Below are 17763 nucleotides of genomic sequence, written 5' to 3' on the forward strand. Positions count from 1 at the left end.
ATTTATCCATTTTTAATCTTCATAGAACTGACAAAAAACATAGAAAAAGTTTGGTTGTAACCAAACAATGCCATGAGAAATACAAAGCCATGAGAAATTAAAGTTTATTTTGAATAGAGGCCTACTTTAATAGATAGGTGTACATTGTATTCTATCTAAAACTTGGCAGCATTGAAGCTCTTCTAGCATCAATTTCAGGAGAAAAATCAAACCTAAACATATGTGTTCTTTTCACAAAAGTGTCGTAATTTTAAATTTGAATATCTACAGCCAAGGATTTCCAGCTTGCTTCCAATAATGAATTTATTATTCACTGTACACATATATCACAAGCTCCTAGGAGAAAGCTGGTACAGTGAGATTCACTTAAAACAGTCAGCGCCAAAAAAATAATTATCAATGCTTCCCTTTCAACAAGATGCTGTCATTTTGAGGTGGGCGCCTGGCTTTGTTGTCAAAGTAGACGATCCTGAGGAGAGATTTCGATCCTGACTGGAGTGGCACAAGATAAATAAGTGGCGCTAATGGAGGCCAGTGATAACAAACTACAGGTTTACAAAATAAAAACCGCCTCTTCGAGCATTTAGAGACATTCTACTCCGGATGAATCTTATTGAGATTCACTGATACATACACAAAGCATAGTCCACATTATAGTGTCTGGCTAGTAGGCACTAGTATAGTCTGGCTAGTATAGTATACGCTCTGGAGACTTCATTCTGTCTACAGTTTAACAGTGGGCAAAGTGGCTATCTCATCTGATGGTAGACTCAGATAAAAATGCTTTAAAATCATAGAAATTATCAATGGAGTACGGTAATCAAAATTATTTACTATATAAACAAAGTTTAATTATTATACAGTTTAGTAATATATAAACAAGTTTTTTTGCACTCAATTAATAAAAATCTTTTGAAAATTATTGAGCAATGAGAAAATTGGTCTTATCTAGAAACGGATTTCATCCAACTGACGAGATTAGAAACCGCAATCTCAAAAATGTCAAGAGCTCAGATGGTAGCTAGGCATCCAAAGCGTGCTTCGCTAAAATCTTCCATAGCATTCTTATAAATAGGCCGACAGTTCTGAATGCTGAATTTTGTGAAAATTGTTTACTTTTGAACCACACTTTGTTTTATCATAGTATTTACAAGTATAAATAAAATTTTTGAATAACTTAATTTTCATATTGTTCAAGAAGAAGGCTCTGACTATATTATGTTAAATAATATTTCTTACGGAACTATTCATTATATTACCTATCAATTCTTAATATTTATTCTAGCGTGTTAGATATAATATATCATAGGCCAGATTATATGTATCTACTTCAATAGGTTATATACCTCCGAACTAAAATCTGAGAGATAATAGGTAGCCTACATTCCACGTATTATAAACCAGTGCTTCTTTCACAAATAGCTCATTGCAAATTATGCATAATTAAATTCTTAACATAAGTTATATAATTATCCTTTTTGTCATTATACTAGTACCTATATTTCTATGGCAAAAGCTTGCTACATGAAATTACTGTTACAATGTTTATTTTTTCCATAAGCTGATACAGAAATGGAAGTGCAGGAGTCACTTTCAAGTATAGATACCTGTCATTCGTGTCATAAGCTATCAATAATTCAATTTGTTCCATTAAAAAATTGTGTATTGGAGCGGCTCAAACCTTGAAATGTTCTTGAGGCAATGCCATGAGAAATTTCAAGGATCTAAATTCAGTCAATTTTATAGAAATTGACATCATAGTGTTACAACCATGAGAAACAGTTCTAGTTGAACAATTTCTAATATTCTATTGGATAGTTAGCCTATTATATTCCATTACAGTGATTCTCAATGCTTCCTTCAACGCAAAAGCAACCCACAATAGAATTGAAATTTTTAAGAAAAAAATTTGTATTAGAGACGGATACGTTAATAAGGAATATAAGTGGCAACACAATAATTAAATGATTGCAGGAAAAAGGCTACGGTAAATCAAATTCAATATTGGCGACTGAAATAATCCTTTACTATTAAAGGAGCAATTTCTGTTTATACGTTTGTATCTCACCGGATCTCGAAAACGGCTCTATAGCTGCGTTTACACCAAAGCTTTAAAAAAATGTTAATAAATTAATCCTTATAGATTCTATTACATTGAACACAACTTATCATACACATGATGAACATATGTGTTTGTCAAGTTCCGTTGAATTCAATAGAATCTATAGGATTAAGTTATTTACATTTTGTTAATATCTTTGATGTAAACGCAGCTTAACGATTCTCACGAAATTTGGAACACAGTACCTCTGTTTATAACATAAAAAATTCGATTGCACTAGGTCTCATCCCTGGCAAAACTCGCTGAAGGATATTTAAAGAAAAATAATTATTCATCCATGGAAAAACAGCTGATAATTTCGTCGTCTGTTGATAATGGAAGAGAGTGGATAGTAATAAGAATGTTTTTATTCACTTGAGCACATAAAATATAGCAATTGGAAACGTCATTAATACAATATAATACCTAATCATAATAAAAAATAATTGATTCAATCATAAAATTACTATAGAATAACGTGGAAATACGTGTGTATTTCAGTGAGCGAGTGCATGTGTGTGGGACTGGAGCAAAATTATGACTCAGCTGTTGAACTATTATTGCAATCATTCAATCAGGTACTTAGAGCCGGTTGCACAAAAGCCGGTTGAATTTTAACCCTGATTAATCCAGGATAACCAATCTGGGAAGCCGTCTTTTTAAAATGACCTTCTCTGATTTGATTTATGTGAAACTAATCAGGATTAAAATTTAACCTGCTTTTGTGCAACCGGGCCATTGTGAGAGAGATTTTTGCATTCTACTGGGAATTAATCTCAATCCACTCTGTGATTGGATATAAAACCTTCCTGTATAAACCATAAATATATTTTATAATTTCCTCTTAATAAATTTTCTATGCTTTTGTACTCCAGAGCGAAGCCCGATCCCCCGATATTACACAGCTAATGGTACATACTGTGACTTTTAATGCCCGAGGCTGAGTGTATATCACCTGTATGATGTATGAAACGATACATTTTTATGACTAATGTATAATATTGACAGTAATTTCCAATCAATCCTTGTTTTTTTCCTTAACTGTTTTGTATGTTTTATAATTTTCGCTCCTTTACTCGATGAAATTATATTCATATTCACTTTTATCCATACTTTTCAAATTACCTATCCAATATATAAGATCATCGTTATCATATCATAAGATAATCGAATAATAGATTACCTAATTTACATTATAGATAGATTTAATATTTATTCTTACTATTCAATTTCTTTACGGCTGCACGTCTAATGGCTTGTTATAACGTAAAACCACTAATATTAATCCTTTTCTCCTTTTTAATTTGATTCCTATCTAACATGGTTTATTTCTGTGGTACCACACAGAAAAGGCAACATCCGCAGTATTCTTACTATTAGTAATGATTATAGTATTTGGAGTAGGCAGTAATAATTCACCATAAGAGATAAGAAATATTGAAAGAGTCAAGAGGTGTCACTTACTGTCATTCAGACGAGTGTTGATCGTGGAGTGTAGGCCTACCGTATGTCAGGCCAAGACTTGGAGCTTGAGTGATCAGTTGTCAGTGTTTCAGCTTTGAGCGGCTGAGACTGTGTCACTCTCAACTCTCCCAGTAATCTTCCTCTTGAGCCAGGCGATGAGGTTCGCTCTTCCCCTGCAAAAGAGAGTTTGTCATTTGTCAAGTGACATACTCAAACATGAAAATAGGTGCGCAGTTCAGTAGTAGATATGAACTGATTGTTGAGACTTGTTTCTTTCCAAAAAAATCGATGGATTATCAATGATTGATACACGTGACAAACATTTCATTTCTAAAAATGTTAATGAATTAATCCTCATTATTCACATCTCTCCTTGCTTGTAAACTTAATCATATACCGGTTTTTTTACAAAAAACAACTTGTTATTGTAATTTGTTTGAATTTATTAATCGAATAGAAAAAAGTGGTTCAAGTCTAGCAGAATGTCTCAATTTGTAACTCACTAAGATATCGTCAAAATGTTATATATTTTCTATAAAACCGGGGAAAAAATAAAGCGCCCTAGCGTTATATTCAAAAGATACAAAGCGAACCAATGTGTCAGTTTAGCTAAAACTATTTTACTGTATCTCAATTTTATACTTACAATTAACCTATATCTTTAAATGATGGTGAATAATGTTTATCATATTGAGTTTGCAATAAGTGAACGCAAAATTGAAAAAAATACTCATCTGTAGGCTATAGTTGACTGAAGTATTAGTGGTTACTGTAACTATTTAAATTTACAGCTTATTTAGTATGAGTATAGTTGTAATTTTTATATTAAAAAGTTTTATACTCTTCTCAATAAAAATATTTAAAAAGTATAACATTGAGAATGACTGCGCTGACGATTCTCAGTTGCATTTTATTTGGAAAAATAACTCAGTTCAATCACTTTTCTTCATTACGGAAAACTTCCACAATATCAATATGTGTTCAACAAATTTCATCAAAAGGATAAGATTCAAGTTCAAATCAAAATACAAATAAAAGTACAAATTTACCTTGTTTTGAGCATTGTGAATGTTATACCAGTAGTTTTCCATTAGAATTATTGTTATATTATGTAAAATTATAAAATTTTCTGATCATAAAGCCCTTAATTATTTTAATCCAATTGAAATTTTCTGTACATAATTTTCTTAAAAATGGTATATAAAAATTTTATGGTAGGAACTAATTTTATAACCATAAAATGTATGAAAATATTGTATTTTCCAGCTGTTTTTCTATCCTACTTCACTGAGATTCACTTTAAACTATTATTCTTAACTATTAGTATTCCTTATAAAACAAACATTGAGGCTTCCTATTCAATAAATACCAGAAGTAGCCTATACTAAAATAAAAATAGAGTAGCTCTATAGTTTTGTGAGAGCAATACTTTTCTTACCTACGGTAGAAGGGGGCAAAAAAGTGATAAATTATGAATATTTCCATCTGATAAATTTTGAATTTCGTATTCCATTTAGCTTAATAATGTCAATTACCATAATGTACTGTATATAAAGAATATCGGGGCACCGAGCTTCGCTCGTTATTTATTTATTGACTTTTGATAAACCAAACATAATTCTTCAAAATGATTGGGGAAATACTAACAGCACAGCCCAAAACTGTTTCTTTCCTGAATTTTGATTTATACACTATAAATAGTCCAGAAAGTAGGTTATGATTCATACACTTGAATTCAGGTTTAATTTTATGTTCAAACATTTGAAAACAAAAAATATATAATTTAGATGATATACAAACTAAATTAAATAACAAAATAACACTCACTAATCACTTGAAATTGTCAAATAATGATCAACTTTGAAAATTATGATATACTCTAGTTTAGGAGGATTGTCATGTCCTGTCAACAAATCAGATTATGTTGATCAAATCGATTGAATTGTCTAGCTAGATAAAATTTCTCGCTAATTGATTATGATTACACAGCTGGAAATAATTCTGTTTCTCTCCCACACAGGCACACTACGCATCTTCTGTTATCGAGAGACGACGAAATTATCATCTGTTTTCCAAGGATGAATCATCCTTTTAATGTCGTACTTAATATCATACTTTTAATGTCGTTCAGCGAGTTTTCCTAAGAATGAGACCTAGTGCAATCGAGTCTTTTTATCATAAAACTACTATGTTCCAAATTTTGTGAGAATCGTTAGAGCCGTTTTCGAGATCCGTCAAACATAAATAACCAGATATAAAAATAGCCGAATATAAAAATAACCAGATGTATACAGAAATTGCTCGCTTAATATAATAGGATACCGTAATGGTTCTTCAAAAAATTGACAGATTTTTATTCTTTAAAGCAAAGTGACTAAAACAATACAACATGATAAAAACTGTTTGGATTCTTTATCCATGGGTTCAGTTGATGTGATATAATTATCTTGTGATCAAGCTTCTTAATTGAATGAATACGAAAATGCAGCTCCCTATAGCATTACTAGTAGTTCTGTGAACAGTAGACCTCGCGCTCAGTAAGTTACATTGACCTGTTGTTATGTTTTCTCAAAAATAATTAAATAATTTATCAATTTAAAATGTCTATAAAAAATTCTAAATAAACAAAGAGCTTTCTGTCCTATCGTACCGTGACGTGTCGTCCCGGAATGTGAGTGTGAGAGCTGTTATCAGGTCTGGCTGCAACTGTCTACAATGTTGATGGAAAGATACATTTTCAAGATGTTCGATGTTTTTGAACGGGTAGTATTATAGTCAACTGTCTACTAACGTTGATGGAAGGATACATTATCAAGATGTTCGATGTTTTTGAACGGGTAGTATTATAGTCCAATTGACAGCTGATTTATGATGAATAAATCTAAAGTCTGATTTCTACGGTACGGTAATATTGGCGTTCGAAGGAGACTTCTTTTCCTTTTGTATTATTCTTAAAATGCAAAATTTCAAAAAAACCGTATGTATACGTCGACGCAAAATTCAAAAAGTAACATACCTGTCAAATTTCATGAAAATCTATTGCTGCGTTTCGCTGTAAATGAGGAACATAAATACCGTAAATATAAACATATAAACATAAGGAGAAATGCAAAACCGTCGACTTGAATCTTAGACCTCACTTCACTCGGTCAACAAATAATCAAATAGGGATGAAAACAAAACCATTGTCTCAGTAGAAGACAAGATATATAGAAATATCAATGTTTTCATAGTTCCATGCCCAGTTTGTATTACCAGGAGATTCTCAATTTTTTGCTGAGTTATTATGTCACTTAATAAACTCTTCAATGAGTGAGCTCTCATGCTTTTTATTATCAAAGTGCGTAGCCATTGAATACAAAAATTGAATTGGAAGCGAATACCGTACTCTTAAGATGGCCTGAGAAAGTTCTGCTTCATGGGAATAATGATCCATAGTTCCAGTTAGATTAAATATGCATTATTAAAGAATTGAGAATTTTAAAAAAATGTATCTTCAAAGAGAAAGAGAAAAGATAGCATAATACCTATATTTTATGGATAAAAATATAATCTGTATGAATAATAGATAAAATATAAAAAGGGTAGGTACTAGGATTTTTATTTTTATTTATAATATTAATAAGTAGCCCTAAAGAAAAAAAGATTATCCATCTTTTCTGTATTGTCTATGGTATCATACAGTGCAGTAGTATAAATACTTTCCTTTTGTTGAACGAGCGTTAGCAAGTTCTCACTTTTGACTTACTGAAGGCCAAAGTCGATGTCCATTTGCTTGTATGTTCTACAATAACTTAAGAAAGAATTGATCAATCAACTTCAAACCTTTTTACAGATCAAGTTCGTTGGACAACAAAGTTGACTCACTCTTTCGACTTTTTCAGGATATAAAAATAACATTAAAAGTGCATATGAGAAAAAGGTTTTGATTCGTAATTTAGTGAGATGAAGAATTCATTGCATGCAATTAACACAGTTTTTCCATTCATTCATCTATTACATCAGCTGATGCTATCCGGAAGGCTGGTTAATATACAACTTTTTACATAAAACACTGATACGGGTTGAGATATCAATGTGCGGTTTTTGCTTCATTTTCTCTTGGAACTCTGTATAAAAATCAAGTATCATTTGAAAAAAATTAATTTGGATTCATATGAGAGACAAAAATGTTGAAGCGACAGAGTAGTCTTTAACTGTTTCCGTTATTTTCACCAACTCTGTATAATTTGAAGTTGCGGGGTTCAAAGATTACAATACAACAGTTCTTGAGCGCGTTCTCCAACCCAGGGGGTCACTAGTTTATTCATACGAAATTGGGGAAGTTATACTGTATGCATATTTTCTTATAGATTGACCTATATATTAAGTTCATTCATGAGCGTTCCATAGATATTAGCGGAACAAGAACCCTCTAGCTTTTATACACTCTAGCAAATACGGGTACGCGACTAGGTGCCATCCCGACTACTTGTCCCTTTTAAAACCGGTTTTTAGGGGACAAGTTGACGTGAGCCATACCCGTCTGCTTGTCTCCTTTCTGAGGAGGTGACAACTAGTCGGGGGGACTATTGTTATTGTTATTGGACCTGTCGCGAGGGTGCCAAGTGTCAAGTTGTCGTTTACGGTCATGACTAGTTAGTTGGCAGCTTGGCACCTCCGGTCCAGTAGGTGTCAAGTAGTCGGGGAGACAACTTGACGGCAATGGTACATATTTTTACGGGGATACAAGTAGTCGTCTACGGTCAGGACAACCTATCCCCTTGACTCCACTCTACAAGTAATCACCATTCCGGCTGACTCTTCATTTGAAAGTTGGAAAATGAAGCCAAACTATCAAGTTCTATATGAAAAGGCATTAAGATTCCTAATTTCGATATAATAATATATTTTCAACATCATGTCTTTGTGAGTGAGCCTCAATTCCTATCTCATATTTACTCTCATTGCCACTTATTTACTATAATATGCCCAGGAATTCGAGAAATTATTTCTTTCCTTTAATATTTACGGTGATAGATATGGCAACACACTACTCTTCTTAATAATCATACTCATAAAATTTGTTTGAACAGTGTCTGTGAGTGTAGAAGACACAGACACAACTTGAAGATTCTCATTGGCCTTTTTATGGTCTGATTGCAATAGTGTATATGAATAATTATTTCTCCTCATATTAACTACCAGACTTCATGAAATACCTCAGTTGATAATCAGACTGATAGCTTCATCTGCCATATCATTGATGGATGAAAATTTGACTCAAGAATGGTATATAGACTATACACTATACACTATACACTATCCTTACTATCCTTACGCTATACACTATCCTTGAATTTGACTGTCCTAGCATTAGGCTCAATTTACTCGTAAACGGTGCGTCTGACGGGAAAATATCACTGAACAAAATGTGTTTGACGGGAAAATGTTACTGAACCAAAAGTGCTAAGAATTCAATTCTACATCATAACCAGTAATAAAAATTGTTTGATCCCTCCTCCCTACGCCGCAGGAGTGTAAGTTGTGCCAACTGGTGCTCTGTAGGTGACAAGTAGTCGGGGTGACACCTAGACGCCACAAGGTGCAAGGTGTCATGTAGACGTGAGCCATCCCCGTCTACTTGTCTCCTTTCTAAGGAGGTGACAACTAGTCGGGGGAACACCCATCTTATTACAGTTAAAAGAATTGATGAACAATTTAAGTATTAACAATTTGAGTTACATCGCAAAAGATTTTGCAGGCCTAATGGCTTCAAAGATGTGAATAAGTTATTGTTTTTGTATCCGGAAGTATATTTAGCGCCTCCAGAGCCTCAAATAAAAACCATTGCCAAGTTCAAAAATAATTTTCGCGCTATTTTTAATCTTGATGCGATCCAGAGGAAGATTTGTTTATGTTATTATGCCACGAAAATTACTTGCACATCAATAACAAGACTGTTTAAAACCAGAATTTGAATTCGTCAACATTCGAATATTGTGGTAACAATTATATTCACAATATCTGACTGTGAGAGATCAACAAATAATGACTTTACTATCACTTTTTTATGAATTTGTGATATTTTTTCAAGAGAATACGGAATCTATACATTTTTTTCGTTTATCTGACTCACAGTGGTTATCGTTATTTCAGAAATCATACACCATTAAAATTAAAATACTACTCACAAATGAAAACTGTACTGGCAATGAAAATTTCAGTTAATTGCTTTGAATACATTTTACTACCTTTCAACTTTGAAATTTAATCTTTTATCATAAATGATTTATTTCCGACAATGTTGTTATGGTTTCTGACAAAGCTCCGATTTTATTATTATTTTTTATTTATTTTTTTACAGTTGCTTTTTAGGAAATTATCTCACACAAAGCTCCGATTTTATTGTCAATGGACAAATCAATTTGGTGCAATTAATATTCTGTTATTATTCATTGAAACATAAATTCTATTGAATAGGATAGAAACGAAACAATTTATTGGTCTTCTCGCTAACAAAAGACTTTCACTTGATGAACAGCTTATTAGGACAGCACGATAAATGAATATGCAGTTCATGAAGTGTTGAATTGAATAGCGTGCCAATTTTTGAACCGAATAAATTGCACACAGTGATAAACAAACTTGAACTTGGCGCCATGAGAGCGAGTAATTTAGAGAGAAAAAGAGAATGTATGAGAGAGAGAGAGAGAGTGAGAGAGCGAGTAGAGAGAGAACAATGGAAAAGAGATGGTAATAATAACACAATTCGACAATTGAATGCGCATTCAGTTCATTTGTCAGTGGGGCAGTTGTGCTATACAATGAGAAAATAAATTACTATCAACAAGAATATCGGACAATCCAATCAGAACTCACATTGAACACTCATAGTAAATTCGTTTGACATTTTTGTTGAGTTCAGTTATTGTTGAGTACACTCAACATTTCTGTGACTTCTCAGTTTCATTCCAAACTTTATTTTTCGTGTTAGTATTCAACTATGAAATGAAGAATAAATTATAATTTCTAAAAAAATATGAATAAAAATAATACCTTATTGATTTCTTATGAGTAATGTGAAATTGGAGTGGTTTGTATTTGAATTCAATTATTCCTATAATTGTTGTTATAAATTACCACAGTACCTTGATTAATATAATTATACATTTAAAAGATACAGTGAATTAAGTACCAAACATTGCTTGGTATGTTTCAGTATCTAGGAAATCAATCCCAGGATCCTTCTGTTCCTAATAATGATAATAAAGTGATTGTCATACAATCCATACTGACGGAACTATACTGCAGCCATATTTTAAACTGCTGGTTAATTACTGCTAGTCCATTTTATTGGGCTAACAGCTCATGAGAGTTGCTTCGAAGGTCATTAGATTACGAATTATGTTGGCATGTACTTGAATTGGAGCAATAGCTATGTTGATCAGTATTCCAGTTAGGTACTTTCCACTCATACCTCACACTTCCTTATCAGTCAGTACTCTCGGAACACCAATATGAATAGCTAATGTTCAATTGTTATGAAAACATGACATGTATTTTATTTTATGTTGAACATTGGCCAACTTATCAGCATTGACTTATTGCGCGCTTCAATATTGACTGAGTACAGATATTATTAGGTCAATATGTTTACCAATTTCAATGAGTTGATCTTCGGATTACTGTACTAGTCCTAGTGATAGATGGAGGTCTGTTTATTCAATATAAACATTTCTTGTAAAGCAGTTTATGTGATGTGTTTATGTATTCATAAAATAGTCGTAAAATTTCTAAACTGTATTACCCCGATTTCACATTATTGTATAGAAATTCGCTCTGAAGATTCCAACAATGAAAAATAATTATTATTTCAAGATATTTCAAATTCATTAAACATCTTTCACTAAATCACATCTCTCTAAATTCCTCGACATTAGGTGTGAAATCATATGAATCATTTACACGGTATACTTCTATAGGAAATAGTTATTAAATAACGTTAATAAATTTTATTATAATCTTCAATCACATATATATGCCCAATATTAATGTAATTTTAAATTATTATGTGATTATATAATATAATTCTATAGAACTCCATATAAAATGGTTACAATCATCATGGCAGTATTAATCTCTCCACAATTAAATATAGCATGTAAAAAATTATAACATTTTACCGTTCTATAAGTATATTATAATCAAATAAATAAATGAATAAAATTTTACTGTCGAAAAGCCTTTACAGCAGAGACAACGTCAATAAGAGGAAGAGAACTAGGTGTATGTGTATCATATCACATATTTATCTCAACATTTTCATCAATATCACAATTTCTTATTCCAATTTACATAGAATAAAATAAGGTATTTATTGCTGTATGAATTACATTATAATTGAAATAAACTGCACTTGCTTTACAACGATAGCAAAATACTGCAACGTAACTACACCTGTTAGCTGTAACAATTCCTATTTAATTTATCGCCTATTAAAAATGGATCTTCATCGTAGGTCCAACTAGTTTTCTATTGAATAGTTTTCTATTAGTCTCTAAATAATGATAATACACTATGATTAATTATTAATATTAATTATAGCATTAATATAATAGTAAACTATTAATAATAAATTATAATATACTACGCGGCTTTTTCTCGAATAATGTTGAACAATATTGCGAATGTAAACTATGGCTGTTCCGGTAATGTTATTATGTGTTGTTACTATTGTCTGCAATAATGTTGTTATAAGGACTTTTGAAATGTATCTCTTCAGTGGAAATTTACATCACCAATTAGTGCAGTCAACATCAGTGGAGAGGGTGACAAGGAAATTGCATGTTTACGAAAATAGATTCATTTCTAGAGTTCATCACTTCCTCAAACTGTTCCCCATATAACTCTCTCTTTCTCTTCTATGCTGGACTTGGTCACACCCTCTCTCACACTCCTCAGCGGAACGTTGTCGAACACCATCCCGTTCCATATTTAGGCTCTATTATATTCCAAATTTTCCATGGAATATGGGCTAAAGGCTTGGGAAAGTATAGACAGTTTGAAGCATTAGTGGGTATTTTTGAAACCTTAACTATTCATGCACGAGTTCGTGAATACAACGGAATAGTTCATATAATGGATAACTGGATCTGAAATAATGATAATAATAATAATATCGAGTGACCTGGCTGGCTCAGTTCTGGTGTCAGAGTGTTCAGATTCCTCTTTTTCCAAATTTTCGACACTGATCAATTTCAGGGCCTCTGACATGACCTAACGACTGCTTTTTAGGCAGCCGGGACCGACGACTCGACGTGTCCATCCAAAACACGGGAGAGGCCCGAGAAAAATATCTTGCCCGGGCCGGGATTTGAACCACTGATTTCGAGTTACATTACCTGAATTAAATCATTGCAATTGCAATAATAGCTGCATGTACGCTAGCGAAGAGAGGAAAAAAGTAAATTGGTGAATCTTTACTGTAACCAAAATTTTTCGTCTGAAAAATAATTTGTGTAGTTTCATGAATGGTATGAAACAATAGGAAGAGAAATCTATTTGCTCCTACCCATTAGTACTTGGGTATCAAATCAACTGTAGTTACATTTTCTATAAAGTAAGATATCCTACACTATATTTGATAAAAGAGTGGAAGAAAAAGAATTGTTGCTTACAAAATTTGAATCTTCACAAGAATTTGAAATTTTAAATACTGTTCATATAGGATTTTGTTTGATTGAAGTAATCGTGATAGATGGAGCCACGAAAAAATGTGTGGAAGTTTTTTCATAGGTAGCATTCAATGTAATATTTCACTTTCAAGTATACTTCATCTAAAAAGTACTCTGTAACTATGATTAATTAGGTCCTAATTGATCATCGACTGCATACTGTATCGTTGCCCGGATATCCTAACTTGAAACACGTTCATATCTCAAGAATAAAAGTGCAATCGCATCTAACTGTAATCAAGAAAAAGGCCCACACAACTTGCGACTCCTCAGTTTTAAAACACATATAGAATAGGCCTACGGTGTTTATGTGGATCTACTCCTTGATAATCTATAATCTAGGAATCTATAATCTAGGAATATGGATTCTTCATAGAGTCATGTTTGAAAAAGGAGGATTATTTTTTGAGTAAGTTCACTCCTACATTTTAACAAAAGGTTAAGGCACTCCATTTTATGTCCTAAGCTTAGAACACTCGTCGTTATGACACTCCAGGCAAGGAGGATCGGAATACAAGGATCCTTCATCCCATCCTCTTTGCTCCAAGAATAATAATTTTTCTTTCGGCACAAAAATGTTCACAGAAATCACTTAAACAGATTACCAACCCTATTTTGACACTCATGAAGAAATACTGGTATTGCAAATTGAAAAAACACCAATCATAGACCATCTCATAATAGTGAGTCTCAGAATGCTGGATCCAATCTGGTATTTTGCAAAAAGCATTTACGAAGTCTCATTGAAAAAAAAACCGATGATGTGAAGAGGATCTAATACATGAAGGAGTTGATTGGATGGATGTAGATAAATACAAACGAATAGAACAAAATATTTAGAGCGATATAATTAAATTTGAGAAGAGTTCTTGAGGATAATAGAGAATATGAAGAGAATGAACAGTATTGTAGGTAATGGTTTTGTACTTTGAATGGATCACAATTATCAAGATTAACTGAACTAATATAAAATTAATATCAGTCGGTTGGATAAAGATAGTAATAGGTATGCTAAATAGATACAGTAGGCACCAGTTCATAGATATATGCCGTAAGCTATACCGTAGTACCGTATAGTTTAATATTTTTTACAAAAGTTAGATTGTTGACAGTTGTCGCTGTCATTCAATGATTACTTTAAACTAAATAGGTATCCAATTGATCAATTTTATGAGTAATAGTAGAGTATAAAAATATCGAATCATTGAAATTTGATAAATACACTGTTACTTATGATTCATATGCATTATAGTACCGTAATACAAAAGTAACGAATTGGCCTTTGCACAAAACTCATTCTGTTCAAATATATAGGTACGTACAGATATACGCGCCGCGAACATGAGCAATTCACTTTTAATCAGCTGATTGTATCTGTATTTTTACAGAAACGGTAAGATACAGATATAAAAAGTTGGCATCAGCTGATTAAAAGTGAATTGCTCATGTTCGCGGCGCGTATATCTGTACGCACCTTATTATTTACAAAACACTCGGCCAAACGAGATTGGAAATACATTATGGTTTCATGGTACACATTGTTTATCTGTCAGTAGGTACTTACAATTGAACGCTATATGCGTGGCTCTATCCAACGTAAACCAAGAGTTGGCAGGTAAGCGACTCAAAACGAATCTCTGATGGGTGCTCGGTTAAAAAAAACTTGCGCACTCCTATCACTAGAAACAGCTGACTGATAACAGCGGTCCAAGAAGCAACATCAACTCAGCTGCTGGCTACTGCAAGACCGGTTTAGACTTCAACTTCTGGCACTGACACAATGTTATTAGTGCCCTACTGGAATGATTTCAACAGTCAACAGTCAACTCCTCAACTGAACTGACTACTGAGTACTGACTCCTTGTTGTAGTTCTTGTAGCAGGCAAACCCTCACTCAGTCGCTGTCTGTTCTGCGCCCCTAGCGGCCACTGCAGCGTCGATCCTTCTCATTCCCACTCTCCCACATACTCGAACTCACACACACACACACACACACACACACACACACACACACACACACACACACACACACACACACACACACACACACACACACACACACACCACACACACACACACACTCACACACACTCTGTCCATGTTCACCACAACTCTTTGTTTACCAGCTGACGAGAATTTCACATCCAGTGTATTCAGATTGTTTCCGCAAATGTAATCGCTGATAGGCGATATTAGAAATAATAGAGTAGGTCCTATCTGTTGTTGCACAAGTTTATCTGAACTGGAAAATTTACAGATTGCGAAATTATTGAGATATTGCATTTATTTAAATGCTAATGAAATAAGAATATTATTAAACGAAAATTCAAATTAAATGCTGTAAATCCCCCCGAATACTTCTGCCACTGCAAATATTGACAACAGGGTAAACAGCAAGACGGAAATTTACAGTATTCAATTTGGATTCTCGTTTAATAATCATTATTGGAAAATCTACCTTCTACTCTGTCGCAGAGTGCCTAGAAAATTTGCTTTACATATTAAATTTGTTGAATTCGAGCTACAGTTATATTGGCTGAATTATTTGAACAGTGTATATAGAGGAATAGGCCTACTTTGAATCTGCTGTTGTAACGGTCAAGTTTTTTTTTCTATAATATCGATTACATTGTTGCAGAATGTCTAGAACTTTTTGTTTCATAGATTACCAACATTTTGAAATATACATTTGGAGCAAAATTTCATGGGCTTGATTGAATTTTGAAATAATGAATTATTTGAGAAATGTGTTCTATTACTTTTTTGCAGAATATTTAGTAGGATTGAGAATAATTTAACATAATTAATCACCAACACATAGAGGCGAATATAGATAAAGATCATAATTAATTTGCAGAGTTGAATCTTAAGCTTGCTAATGAAGCTGGATCACATTCATTAGAAAAAATGTAATGATAGATGAGAGTTTTGTTCTTACCCCTTTCGGTCATGCTTTTTTGTATAAGTAGAAAAAATCTGAAATTTGGTACTTTATTTATATTATTTTTTTAATGATTTTTGAAAGTGTCAAAAAATTTTTTTCACTAATAGTTATGAAAATATAACATGGTCGTTAAAACGGCCAAAATTACTCAAATGTAAGAAATAATTAGTCTTTGCCATAAATTGCACAAATGTTATTATTGGTGAAAAAAATAATTTTAGGCATTTACAAGTCTTATTTGACTTAAAATAACATGTTGTAGATATGAAGATATGATAATATATATTACATAAATATGTCAAACATTTGGAGCAATGGAAGTAGACAATTTTTAAGTTTAGGTTTTAGAAGGTCTTCATTGAAATACCTATGAAAGTAATGGATTGGCGTTTCCATATTGACCACATCGAAATGAGGTGGTGAATACCAGTCTGCATTTGTAGTCAAGAATGTTCCATGTTTCCAGCTCACATTTTTTTTTGTTGCTCAATTCGTTGTCTGCTCAACATGTAGAACTGAAAACCCTCCTTTTCAGTCGAACTCTTCAAAGCTCCAGGTTGAAACACAGCTTCTAGCTTCTAGGAGCGGTTCGATGTGCAAGAAGCTCGCACCTCCCCATCACACAATCCCATACAGCATGAGGGACTGTGCTAGAGAGAAGTAGATAACTCTCAGACATCCCTTGTCGACCAGTGTCCTCAGAATCCTGAATCTGTAGATGGTCTTCCTCAGTCTCCCGCATAATTCATTGAGATGATGATCCCAGCGCAGAAAAGAGTCCATTGTAACTCCCAGGTATTTATGTGACTGTTTCCTGTGAACTGTGTATGAATTGTTATTCCGTTGATTCTTGATTACTATCTCATCTCCTGTTGGCTGTCCATGTTGAGTCGCCGAAAAGGTCAGAAAGAAGGTTTTCTCATGATTCAATGTTAGTAGATTTTCACTCAGCCAGCGAGACACCCTCTGAAGTCCAGTCTCGGCTTCTCTCCAGGTCATCTCCCAGGTCGGTTCAGACTCCTCAATTCAATTTCTCTGAAGACCGACGATGAAGCATGAAGATTTTTGGTTCGAAGTGTTAAAAGAGCTTCTTTGAAAATATCTGCGTTCATTTTATCATATTGCTGTAAAAGATTTTTCAATTCAATCATGCAATTTAGAAAGTTATGGAGCTTGCTATCTTCTGGTAGATAACCTCTTGGGCATACTTTTTCTTCTGGCCGATCTGGTTCTGGAATATTGAGAAAATTCATGCTGTTAGTGCCCCTATGATAAAATATATATTTCAAATGATTAGTTGATAAGATAAAACTGAGTAAATCAATTATTGAGGATAAATCTGCTAGCTGGCTGAATTCATCTATGCCTACGACAAGTGGATAATTCATTGATGCCCATTCATTTATTTCCAATAGCAATTTTTTAATTTCTTCTAGAGCATTATAATCATTTACTGGCAACAAGTAATTCCGAATTAATTGTTTACTGTCAGGCGTGTTGATTGTTTTCAGTAAGATCGCCGAGCATTTGTTTTGTAG

General features: G+C 33.1%; 1 protein-coding gene across 5 annotated transcripts in view; it reads right to left on the minus strand.

Annotated features, from left to right (window-relative positions):
• The window catches only part of LOC111047800 (mitochondrial uncoupling protein 2), a 59066-nt gene extending 43837 nt beyond the window's left edge, over positions 1 to 15229 (minus strand). Inside the window, exons 1-3 of one of the 5 annotated variants that reach the window (XM_039419925.1) lie at positions 14846 to 15208; positions 13953 to 13955; positions 3566 to 3738 (exon numbers count right to left, since the gene is read on the minus strand). The gene's annotated coding sequence lies outside the window, so the exon portion shown is untranslated. Of the gene's footprint in view, positions 1 to 3565; positions 3739 to 4614; positions 4825 to 13952; positions 13956 to 14845 lie in introns of those variants that run through there. The other 4 variants (XM_022333650.2, XM_022333646.2, XM_039419928.1 and 1 more) reach the window with 4 other exon arrangements.
• Positions 15230 to 17763: the final 2534 nt, after the last annotated feature.

Source organism: Nilaparvata lugens, chromosome 2 (assembly GCF_014356525.2).
Source record: "Nilaparvata lugens isolate BPH chromosome 2, ASM1435652v1, whole genome shotgun sequence".
In the NCBI taxonomy this organism is placed as follows: Eukaryota; Metazoa; Arthropoda; class Insecta; order Hemiptera; family Delphacidae; genus Nilaparvata; species Nilaparvata lugens.